This window comes from Macaca fascicularis, chromosome 1 (assembly GCF_037993035.2).
Source record: "Macaca fascicularis isolate 582-1 chromosome 1, T2T-MFA8v1.1".
Taxonomy (NCBI): domain Eukaryota; kingdom Metazoa; phylum Chordata; class Mammalia; order Primates; family Cercopithecidae; genus Macaca; species Macaca fascicularis.
In genome coordinates this window covers 79886783-79899129 of record NC_088375.1, presented here as the reverse complement: position 1 = coordinate 79899129, position 12347 = coordinate 79886783, and positions in this window count along the sequence as shown.

Genomic DNA, 12347 nt, shown 5'->3' with positions numbered 1-12347 from the left:
TTGTATTCTGTTTTTATGAGCTAATTTTTTTCTTGATTGGGCAATCTATTGGTAACTAGTTTTTGTTTTTTGTGGGTCTTTTTGGTATGTTTATTTTTCTCTAAGATCTGGCTTTTGGATTTATTTATTGGTCATACTGTTTTTCTGCTTTCTATCTAAATTTCTGCTTTTATCTTTATTAACTCCTCCCTTCTGTTTCCCTTCAGGGTATTTTGTTTGTTCTTTTTCTAACTTCTTAAGTTGAAGATGACATTTATTTTCATGCTTTCTTATGTATTTAAAGTAACGTTTTATAATTTAAGTATAAAAATATACTCACTTTGAAGGCATAGCATGCTACACCAAACATCTGTCCCCTGACCCTTTTCTCCTTAGCATCTTCACAGTAATAGGCATACGTACATTCTCAATAATTACATTAATTGATAAACACACAGTAAACAGATCCATGACAGAAGCGCTCCCTCTCCTTGCCCTTCTGCCCTGCAATACAAGTGTTGTTGCATCATATTTATTAGTATGCCCATGGGCTTTTGCGTTAGCAGAAGCATTAGAGTGCTTTAGCCAAAACGATTCCCACCTCGGCCAAGAGTCCTGATGATTGGCTGCTTGATTTTGCAAGGGAAATATATTTTGATAAATGATTTGAGTTGGCACCAGTGATTCCAGAGTCCTTGCTTAAGGCTACAGGGTTTAGGTCCATCTGCAGATATGTGCAATCACAACCACAGTGTGTGTTTACACAGGATCTATTTTGGTCCTTGGACAGACTATGTCTTTTGCTCTCTTATTCCAGAGAGGCAGCAGGAATAACATTAGGGACACAGGAAAAAACTGGAATTCAAAGTTTCTTACCAAGAGTTTTTTTATCTTCTGTTACTGATGGGAAGGACCAAGTTGTGTGTAATCTGTAATCTTTTCCACACTGAATTCTTTCATTTTAAATAATGTGTATATCTATGCATGTGTATGTGTATGTATGCATGTGTGTATAAAATCACCTCTGAGCATAATTTACATACAATTCACCAATTTGCAGTGTACAATTCAATGAGATTTGACAACTGTATAGATTTGTTAGTGCCATGAGTATCATGGTGCAAAACATTTCCATCACCCCAGAGAGATCTGTTATGCCCTTTGGCATCAGTACAATTCTCCACACCTTGGCAACCATTGAAGCATCTTTCTTCTATCACTAAGGTTTGACTTTTGCAAAGAATCTCATATAAATGGAATCATACAGTATGTAACATTTTCTGACTGTCTTCTTTCTCTTAGCATAATTTTTTTCAAGAATTATCCATGTTGTTGTATCTATCAGTAGTTTATGTTCCTTTTTATTGCTAAGAAGTATTCCATTCTATGGAGATATTAGTTTATATATAAACATTCACCAGTTGATGCATATTTTGAATCTTTATAGTTCTTGGAATTAAAAATAAAGCTACTATGTACATTCACATAAGAATCTTTTTGTGGACATATGTTTTCATTACTCTTGGGTAAATGTCTAGAAGTAGAGCTGTGGATCAGATGTGTATATTAACTTCATAAAAAAATCAAATTATTTTCTAAAGTGGCTGTACCATTTTATGTTACCACTGGCAAACAAAGAGTGTTCCAGTTCTTCCACATCCTCAACAATACTTAATACTTGCCTTTCTAGTGGGAATAAAATGGTATCTCCTTATGGATTTAATTTGCCTTTCTTTAATAAATAATGATGGTGAGGATCTTTTCACATACTTGCCGTTTGTATATCTTCTTTGGTGTAGTATGCATTCAAATCTTTTGCCAATTTTTAAATTGGGTTGTTTGCCATATTATTATTGAATTGTAGGAATCCTTTTACATTCTGGGTATAAGCTTTTAATTAGCAAATGTTTTCTCAATCTGTAGCTTGCCTTTTCATTTTATTTTGTGTCTTTTAAAAAGCAAAAGATTTTGATTTTGACACAGTTCAATCTATGAATGTTTTACAGTGTACACTTTATCTTATTTATGAAGGCTTTGACCAACCTAAGTACACAAAAAATTTCACCTCTATTTCCTTCTAGAAGTTATGTAATTTCAACTTCATATTTAGGTTGTGATCCATTTTGAGTTAATTTTTGTGTATTTTTGAGGTAAGGGTTAAGGTTCATCACTTCCATGTGTGGATATTTTAATTGTTCCAGCATCATTTGTTATAAAGAATATCAATTTGCACCGCTGTTGAAAATCAATAATTATATGTGTGAATTTGTTTTGATTACATAGATCATTATGTTGTCTACAACAGAGACACATTTTCTTCTTCTTTATTTATGATCTTTATGTTTTCATTTATTTTTCTTGCCATATTAAACTGACTAGGACTTCCTATACAAAATTGCTTTTTGTTGACATCACACATTCTTGGCTTATTCCTAAATGTAAGGGGGAAAACTTCTTAACAAACAATGAATTTGTTGTAAAACAATCACTACAGTGAAGCTAACTAACATATTAATTACCTTATCTAGATACTTTGTGTGTGTGTGTGTGTATAGAACACTCGAGTTCTACTCTCTCAGAAAATTTCAAGAGTGCAATACATTATTCTTAACTATAGTCACTTGTGTCTCTTCTTATAAGTGTGCTAATCCCACCATGAAGGCTACTTCCTCATGGCCTAATCAACTTGCAAAGGCCCCCATCTCCTAATACCATCATATCTGAGATTAGGGTTTCAACATGAATTTTGGGGAAAGACAACTAGTCCATAACCCTTCCTGCCAATGTGGTGAGAGGTAGCTTCAAAGCTAAAATAGCTTTTCCCAAACATGCCTCAGCCTTAGATTTCCTTTTACTTTATATTTTTCTTTAAATAATTTCAACTTTCATTTTAGATTCAGAGTCTACACGTGCAGGTTTATTACATGAGTAAATTGCATGATGCTGATGTTTGGGGTACCACCGATCACATCACCCAGGTAGTGAGCATACTACCCAATAGTATTCAGGCCCTGCTCCCTTCCCTCCCTTCTCTCTCTAACAGTCCCCAGAGCCTGTTGTTGACATCTTTATGTCCATGACTTTCCAATGTTCAGGTCCCGCTCATAAATGAGAACATGTGGTATTTGGTTTTCTGTTCCTGCATTAATTTGCTTAGGATAATGGCCTCCAACTGTATCCATGCTGCTGCAAAGGACATGATTTGGTTCTTTTTATGGCTGCATAGCATTCCATGGTGTATATGTACCACATTTTCTTTATGCAGTCTACCACTGATGGACATCTAGATTGATTCCATGTCTTTGCTATGGTGAGTAGTGCTTGCAATGTACATATGAGTACGTATGTCTTTTTGGTAGAATGATTTTTTTTTTTCTCTTGGATATATAGCCAGTAATGTGATTGCTGGGTTGAATGGTAGCTCTGTTTTAAGTTCTTTGAGAAATCTCCAAGTTGCTTTCCACAGAAGCTAAACTAGTTTATATTCTACCAACAGTGTACAAGCATTCTGTTTTCTTCTCAGTCCTGCCAGCATCTGTTGTTTTTGACTTTTTAATCATAGCCATTCTGACTGATATGAGATGAAATCTCATTGTGGATTTAATTTGTATTTCCTCTGATAAGTGATGTTGAGCATGTTTTCATATGCTTTTTGGCCGCTTGTGTGTCTTCTTTTGAAACATGTCTGTTCATGTCTTTTGCCCACTTTTTAATTTTTTTTTTTTTTGCTTGTGGAATTGTTTAAGTTCTTTATAGATTCTGAATATTAGATCTTTGTTGGACATATAGTTTGTGAATATTTTCTCCCATTCTGTAGGTTGTCTGTTTACTCTGTTAGTTCCTTTTGCTGTGCAGACGCTCCTTAATGTAATTAGTTCTCAGTTGTCAATTTTTGTTTTTGCTGCAATTGTTTTGAGGACTTAGCCATAAATTATTTCCCAAGATTGATGTCCAGAATGGTGTTTTCTAGGTTTTTTTCTAGGATTCTTATAGTTTGAGGTCTTATATTTTAGTCTTTAATCCATCTGGAGCTAATTTTTATATATGATGAAAGGTAGGGGTCCAGTTTTATTCTTCTCCCTATGGCTAGCCAGCTGTCATAGAACCATTTATTGAATAGGGGAGTCCTTTCCTCACTGCTTATTTTTGTTGATGTCATCAAAGATCAGGCAAAGGTGTGCTATAGGTGTGCAGCTTTATTTCTGGGTTCTCTATTCTGTTCCATTGGTCTATGTGTTTTTTGTTTGCTTGTTTTGTTGTTTTTGTTTTTTTGAGATGGAGTCTCACTCTGTTGCCCAGGCTGGAGTGCAGTGGCACCATCTCGGCTCACTGTAACCTCCATCCCCCCGGTTCAAGTGATTCTCCTGCCTCAGCCTCCCCAGTAGCTGGGATTACAGGTGCCTACCACCACGTCCGGCTAATTTTTGTGTTTTTAGTGGAGATAGGGTTTCACCACATTGGTGGGGCTGGTCTCAAACTCCTGACCTCAAGGGATCCCGCCACCTTGGCCTCTCAAAGTGTTGGGATTAAAGGCACAAGCCACCGCACCCAGCCTATGTGTTTGTTTTTGTACCAGTACCATGATGTTTGGGTTATCATAGTCTTTAGGTTGAAATCAGATCATGTGACGCCTCTGGCTTTGTGTTTGTATAGGATTGCTTTGGCTATTTGAACTCTGTTTTGGTTCCATATGAATTTTAGAATAGTTTTTTTCTAATTCTGTGGAAAATGCCATTGGTAGTTTGACAGGAATAGCATGGAGTCTACAGATTGCTTTAGACAGTATAGCCATTTAATGATATTGATTCTTCCAATCCATGAGCATGGAATATTTTTCCATTTGTTCATGTCATGTATGATTTCTTTCATCAGTGTTTTTTAATTCTTCTTGTGGAGATCTTTCACTTCCTTGGTTAGATGTATTCCTAGGTATTTTAATTTTTTGTGGGTATTGTAAATGGGATTGTGTTCTTGATTTGGTTCTGGACTTGGACATTATTGGTTCATAGAAATGCTACTGATTTTTGTACATTGATGTGTATCCTGAAACCTTTCTAAAGTTGTTTGTCAGTTCTAGGAGCCTTTTGTTGGTGTTTTTGGGGTTTTCTAGGTATAGAATCATATCAGCTGTGAAGAGAGAGAGAGTTTGACTTCTTATTTTCCTATTTGGATGCCTTTGATTTCTTTATCTTGCCTGGTTGCACTAGCTAGCACTTCTAAATACTATGTTGAATAGGAGTAGTGAGAGTGGGCATCTGTGTCTTGCTCCAGTTCTCAAGAGAAATACTTTCAGCTTTTCCCATTCAGTATAATGTTGGCTATAGGTTTGCCATATACACCTCTGATTATTTTGAGGTATGCTCCTTCAATGCCTAGTTTGTTGAGGGGGTTTCCTTTTAGAAAACTCAGAAACCGGTCCTGAGGCTGAAATCTTTGTCCCAGAGGTTCCCCCCACCCCACCCCTTCCTAATATCTTGTGAGCTGAAGCTTCCTCACAGCTGGAACTAATGCTGCTATAAATGCCTAACTTCTGAGGCAGTTTAGATATAAAGAAATAATTTCACAGAAGTTACTAATGTGGAGGTTGTCACACTCAAGCTGAGATGTCTCACACAACTGGAAATGTGTAGCTGATTCCCAGAGGCTTTGATACTGTTTGGGGCAGTCTCTAAGGCTAACCAGGCCATTTGGATGTGCAGGAGAAAATACTTCCTAGCTTAATAGAATGGAAGGAATCTTGTTGGACTTCAGCAGGTATTTGGTCCTTCAACATGAGGAGCTTTCTCAGTTGGGCAGTGTGATGGTTAATTAGGAAGGCAGAGGTAATTACGGAGTTGATTTATTAGAACAGCAGCTGCTAAATGACAGATTTCTTGTTCATCAGGCATCCTGAAGGTGGTGTCTTGGTATTTAGCTGCTTCTTATCTGGATAAACAGAGACTAATATCTGGGTACACTACCCTGCCCACAATCTTGTTCCATCCTTTTTGGGATCTTATTTAATGTACAATGTTCAGTGGTTTAAGGTGAGAGCAGATCCATTCACTGGGCCTCATATACTTGAAGCTGCACGATTGTCAAACTTTCTGTCTGCTGACAAGGCAGAGAGGGTAAGAGAAAGCTGGTGAAAATGTCATAATTCTGATTCAATTAGTCAGTCAGCCTGGTCAACAGAAAGATGCCTACAGATTTTAATTGGTCTCGGGGGAGGAGAACAGAATGTTCTAAGATGTCCTTGTTCACCCTGATATTGCATTATCTGGGCCACAGGGCAGCTGCAATCTTTCCCCCAGGGCTCAGGATGTCTGCCTAGAAATAAACTTCAAATTTAGTGTTAACCTTTTTACCACCATGTTGCTTCGAAACAGATACTCTTCAGTGGAGTTAGCTTTAGAGATGTAAAATCTGTCCCATTTCTAAGTAGGTCAATATTATTCCTAGAATACTCACCCCAGAGGACACTGATGTTGTGGGATGAGCACTTCTATCTAGGCAGGAGGTTCAGAAATTTGGGTCTGTGTTCTCATGCTAATCTCACCCATAATTCCAGAAACCAGTGCTTTCACTTCTCCAAGCCTTGGAATCTCTGTCAATAAAATAGGAATGGCTGTGCTCTTTTGAGAAAATAATCTGCTTTGAAGTCATAAAATCTATAGTACCAACCCTCACTTGTCCTAGGGGATGAAGGTTAAAGGTTTCATGATCAAATGACATTGTCATATTTTAGGAGCGTCCTTTCTACATAATTTTCAACTCATGAAATTCACATGCTGTGTTAGGGTAGGCTAAGTTTTGCTGTGACAATAAACTCCCAAATCCCAAAGGCTATTCCTCACTTTCTGAATGGTCTGATGCAGGTTAGACTGCTCTCCTTGGTGGCTACTCTTCAACAGTGATGAGACATTTAGGCTGTTTCCATCTTGCACCTTGGCTGTTTCAGAGTTCTTTGTTTCCAGGCATAGTGGCAAGAGAGAGGGCATGTATGGAACTCACCACCCTTCTTTCCTACCTCAGACAGAAAGTGCCAAGGATTACTTCACTCACACGCCTGCCTATGAACCAGAATTAGTCACATAACCCCACCATAAATACAAGAGAGGCTGAGAAGCATGAGGGAGCTTGTGGAATATTTGGGGAGTGCTGGTCTTTATGCTACATATTCTAAGAGTGTTATTATTGTTTTATGTCCAACCCAGGCAAGGATTCAAAATGAAGAAATGTTTATTCGACAAACTTACCAAGCACTACCAACTAGAGATATAAAGATAAATGAGGCCCAGGTTCAGCCCAAGTAATTCATAGCTGGGAGACAGGCATGGGGAAAGATGCAAACAAGGAAATTATTGGGAAATACATAATTGCTTAGAGGTAAAAATGAAATGTGTGGGAAGACAGAGCAGGTAAGGCTCTACAAAAGAACTGACTTGAAAGATGGTCCTTAGGTTCTGGAAGGAGGACTAGGAGTTTACCAAGTGGTGATGTTGGGGTGGATGGATTCTATAGGAAGGAAAAAGGAGCTTAGGGTCAGACTTCCTTTGTTTTCAAAATCAACATGGGAGACCCCTGCAGTCCACTGCACTAGGCCTGTGCTTCTTAAAAAAAATAAATAAATAAAAGTGAGTAGATGCTGAAGCCTCAATTTTACAGTTTCCAAATGAGTAGTAAAAATAAAAAGGCTTGAAAAAGAAAGTAGATAAAATAAAGACTTTGGAAACAGTAAACGAAAGACCTGACAAATCATTCCCTGCCAGGCTGGCTCAGTAAAAAATTTTGGGTGGCACAAGTGGCCCTATCTGCTATCAAATTCAATTATTTTGCCAGCAAAACTCTAAGAATGGTGATAGCTGCTTTTGCTGGAGGGTTTCTCTTATTCATTATTTACAACCCCATCATCCTGGAAAACTGACATTTTGGCCTAAAAAATTAGGATCCAAGGCCAAAAACATTATTTCCAGAAAATGAAAGAACATATAGTAAAAACTTCTGGATGATACAAGCTCCCCCAAGGGCTTGGATGTCCACTTTTTGATATGGGGCCTTCTAGGAAAGGTTATTGGCCATAACACCTTACATTTGCATAGTATTTGAAAGATTGCAACACATTTTAAAGTATCCATTAAGTGAGTTAATTAAAAAAGAAGGGAGACCAGTATTGAGAAGGCCATGGAAAATTGGCAGTTTTTTGCATTATAGGGAGTATAATGCATTATTAGGAGAACTGCTGCCCCCTTTTTGGAGAACATTTTGGCAATGACTGCTTTTTAACCTAGCAATCACACTTCTAGGATTTATCCTTGAACTATGTTTGTACAAAATCAAAAGCTCAACATGAGTTCCTTTGCAGTATTTGAAATTTAAAAAGGTAGGGAGAAAACTTAGTATCTATGAAGTGGGGAATATCCAAATAATTCATTATGTACTAGAACTATAAAATGCTATGTATCTTGAAAAATGAGAAAAATCTGATGTCTTGACATGGAAGGATGTCCATGAGGGTGCTTAATAAAAGTTCCAAGCACATGTGTGCATGGGCTTGGCTTGCCCAAGCCCTGCACCTCCTAAATGACAGCACTGGATTCAAATCTAAATAATCTCAATTTAGGTCCTGGATGCTTTGTACTTTATTTCACTTCCAGCACCCATAGGTTAGGATCTGGACCTGAATGAGACTTCCTACCAACCAGCTCCAGGAAGTTGGGAAAAAATAGAAAAATCCAGTGGAAATAACTCTTGGTTAAGACTAACAAGATTTGGGCTTCAAGCTCTGCTCTTTCACTGTCAGCTGTGTGACACACCACAGTCTCTTTGCCTCTCTGGAAACCACCTTTCCTGGCCTTCCTCATCCCTACCTCCTCCACTTCCCTCTGTGCTGTTCTATACAGGGGAGCTGAGCCACATGTGGTTCCTGAACCCTTGAAATGTGTCCAGGGTGACTGAAAATCTGAAAGTTTAATTTGATTTTCATTTGAATGAATTTAAAGTTTATTTAGCCACATAGGGCTATTGGGATGGTCCAGTGCAGTACAAGGCAGAGTAATTCTTAGGGGACACCCCACCAACCTGAGAATCATTACATAATAGGGAAGAGTTACTTGATTACACTGTGTGAAGGCAGATTTTTTAAACGTTGGTTGAGAAGCACTACGTACAACATAGAGTTAAAACTATTCAGTGTGGCAATCACCACCAAGATGCCACATTTCTATACAGGTTCCAGCCACACCAGCATATTGATCAGGCTCCTAAGCCCATTCTCCTTCTCACACTGTTCCCTCTGTGTCGAATGCTGGCTCCCATCCTCCTTACCTGGATCCTACCCATCCTTCCAGGCACAGGTGAAGGTACCTTGTTGCTGAAACCCTCTTTGACCTCCACGCTCATGCTTGAACTCGCCAGTGAGGTGAATCGCCCTCTCCCAGCATGGGTAGCACTCACCTCATTACAGTACAGTTGTGGATCCAGGTCTGACATGGAGACAGACAGTGTAATGTGGCATACAGATTTATCTGATGGAGACAGATCCAGGGTGCTCTAGAGACCCAGAGAAGGGGCTCGTCAAGCCAGGTTCGAGGGAGTGGGTTCTCAGAAAAACAGATGTGAAGACAGAATGTGTGCGAGAACATTTTGTTAGGGGAAACACCTGTGAGACAAAATAGCCCAGGAGCGTGGAGAGGCTGAAAGGGCCATCAGACCACATCACAAACACATGATGGAGTTTACAGCCCGTCTGCGCTGAGTTAATTATGTTCCCTGATGTTGCTCCTGATGTTGGAGACCTGAGAAGTGCAATTATAGCCACCACAGAGGGTGATGCTCTAAGTAGAAATGCCTGTGAAATCACTTTGTGTGTGATTAAGCCTCTACAAATAACCACTGTTTTTATCGTAGACCTCCAGGAACAATTATAATAGTAACATCAGGGGAACGCCTCAGAGTTAACTAGGAGGCCAACAGATGGAAATTAACCAATTAAACTACAGATGTTGGTGAAATGGTGTAAAATATGATAAGTAAAAGGACTTTAATTTTGCTATTAAAAACTTGATCTCAATGAATTTAGATCTTGGATTTAGCGACTGGTAAGGTTGTGGAAATGCCTTCTCTCTCAGGTATTTTAAGATTGAGAACAATCAAGTAACAAGTGTTAAGTATCCACATGTGCTTCTTAGAGAGTGTCATGAAGAATTAGAACTATAAGGGAAGTGAGTGCTTTTGAGGAGTGTATTATGCTCTTGGAGAGATGAGACCAGTGTTTATAAACAACAGAAATATCAACAAACAGTACTAGGTAGGTACAGCTTTGTAATCTGAAGAGATTACCCTGTTCAGGACAAAGGAAATAGAATCTTATTCTTCATGAGGAATCAGCCAGAACCCACCCTAAGACTCTGCTATATCACGTCTCTATTCAGGGTTAAGTAATTGACCCACTCCAGAAATGACGAAAACAAAATAAAGGTGAGCGTGAAGTCAGTGAGATGAAATGAATGGAAATCTGATGAAAATGTTATCATTAGGCAGCTGAGTAGGATCTTCCTTGGGGTTCTGGAAGCAAAGTTCCACCTGTCACTCAAGTTTCTCAAATAAACTTAAGTTTCACTCTGAGTTTCTGAGCCACTGACCTGAGCTTTACTCACTCTGTCCCTCATGTTTCCCAGGTGAGAGGTAGTTTCTGTGCTCTCCCAACCATAGATGGGGCTAATCAACAGGCCCCATCTCCAGCTCCAGCCTCAGATTCCCTTTTTGGGCAGAGGGAGGCTTGGGCTGAGTCATCCCAGGGATAAACGCTGTAGTCACTCTAGGGAGGTGTCCCCGGTTGCCCCTGCTGGAGGGCAACCAAGTGAGTAACCCAGCTGGTGTCACATGGTCCTGGAATGGGGCTGGCTTGTGCCTCTGCCAGATCCATGGCAATGAAGGAGTTTGCTCACAACACACACACATACCCTGACCCTTCCCTTGAGCAGGAGTGAAGGTCTGTGGGGGGACGAGAATTGTAGATTTAACAACTGAACGTACATAAAGAAAGCTTATGACCCAGTGGACAGGCAACGGATGCTGATCTGATAAGAGAATTCCTAGAGAAGAATGTTCCTAGAGGAACGCTGCCTAGGAATCTCCCCCCAACCTACCCCTTCCCACACATTTCCTGGCCTTGTCAACACAGATCCTGTGGCCGACAGGAGATGCCAGCAGCTTGTTCACGCAGGACAGAGAAGGAGAGAGAGACAGAGCAATCCTTAAGATGCAGGATGATGCAAAGGCTAAAAGCTACCGTCAGAATCCAAGTCAGGAACTCAGGGTGGCCAAAACTCTTCCCCTTGGGATGAGTCACAGTGGCTAAAGTTTTGGGGAGCTGCACAGCAGATATAGCCTCCTGTGTGCAATCTTACCCCAGTTGAATTGTATTTCAGGCCCCTTGTACTAACAATGGTAAGATCTGGATATTTGTTGTGGGCTTTAGAGTATTCCTTAAACTTGATCTTCTGTGTTACCACTTTGAGTCTCAAATATATATGTGACTCTCCTAAATTCTCATATTCTTTTTATTCCTCCGTCCTTCCCTTTCTTTCACACCCCCCTTCCTTCCCCTTTTTATCTCCCCCTCTCTTTCCCTATCCCTTTCCCAAATTGACATCAGTCCCACTCATTCAGGCACTCCATTTCTTTAGGGTCATCGTTTTGGGTGGACTGCTTGTTCTTTCTGCCTGTGTCTACTCCACTTTCAGTGCACTGCTATTTTTCTTAGTCTGTTTAGGAGCTTGGATCCAGGATGTGGGGTTGTTTAAGCAACAGCCCATGAGCAGTTGGTAGAAGGTGTGGAGGTTGCCTGTCTCAGTGGTCTGTGTGTAGCAGCATGCAGGTTGCCAGCTCCAATAGTAAGCCACTCTGTTGTCTAATGTTACTATAAAGGCTAATGCTTTCCCAATCTTGAAGGTAGGGAGAACACCACCAATAGCTTCTGAATCTGAGAATGGTGATCAATTCTACTAACTTGTGTTTGTGTGAACTTTGACTTTCTGAACTCTTTCCTTCTTTAACCAATTTTTTTTCAGCATTTTTTGTGGGCAAGACATCCCTATCTATTCTTGTAACAGCCTAGCAACATAGGACAATGCAGGGAATACTCTGCTCATTTTACAGTTGGGCAGACTGAGCTCTAGGCAGTTAATCACCTAGATTCTTGGTAATGGAATATAATTTACAGATTTGATCTTTTGGTCCATCACCACCAGAGACTTTTCTAGAACAGGTAAGATATACAAAAGTTTATATATAACAAGGTGTGTATATATATATACACACACACACATGCATATACATATCTTTATATATTTGTATATGAAGATATAGGTATATATATGTATATA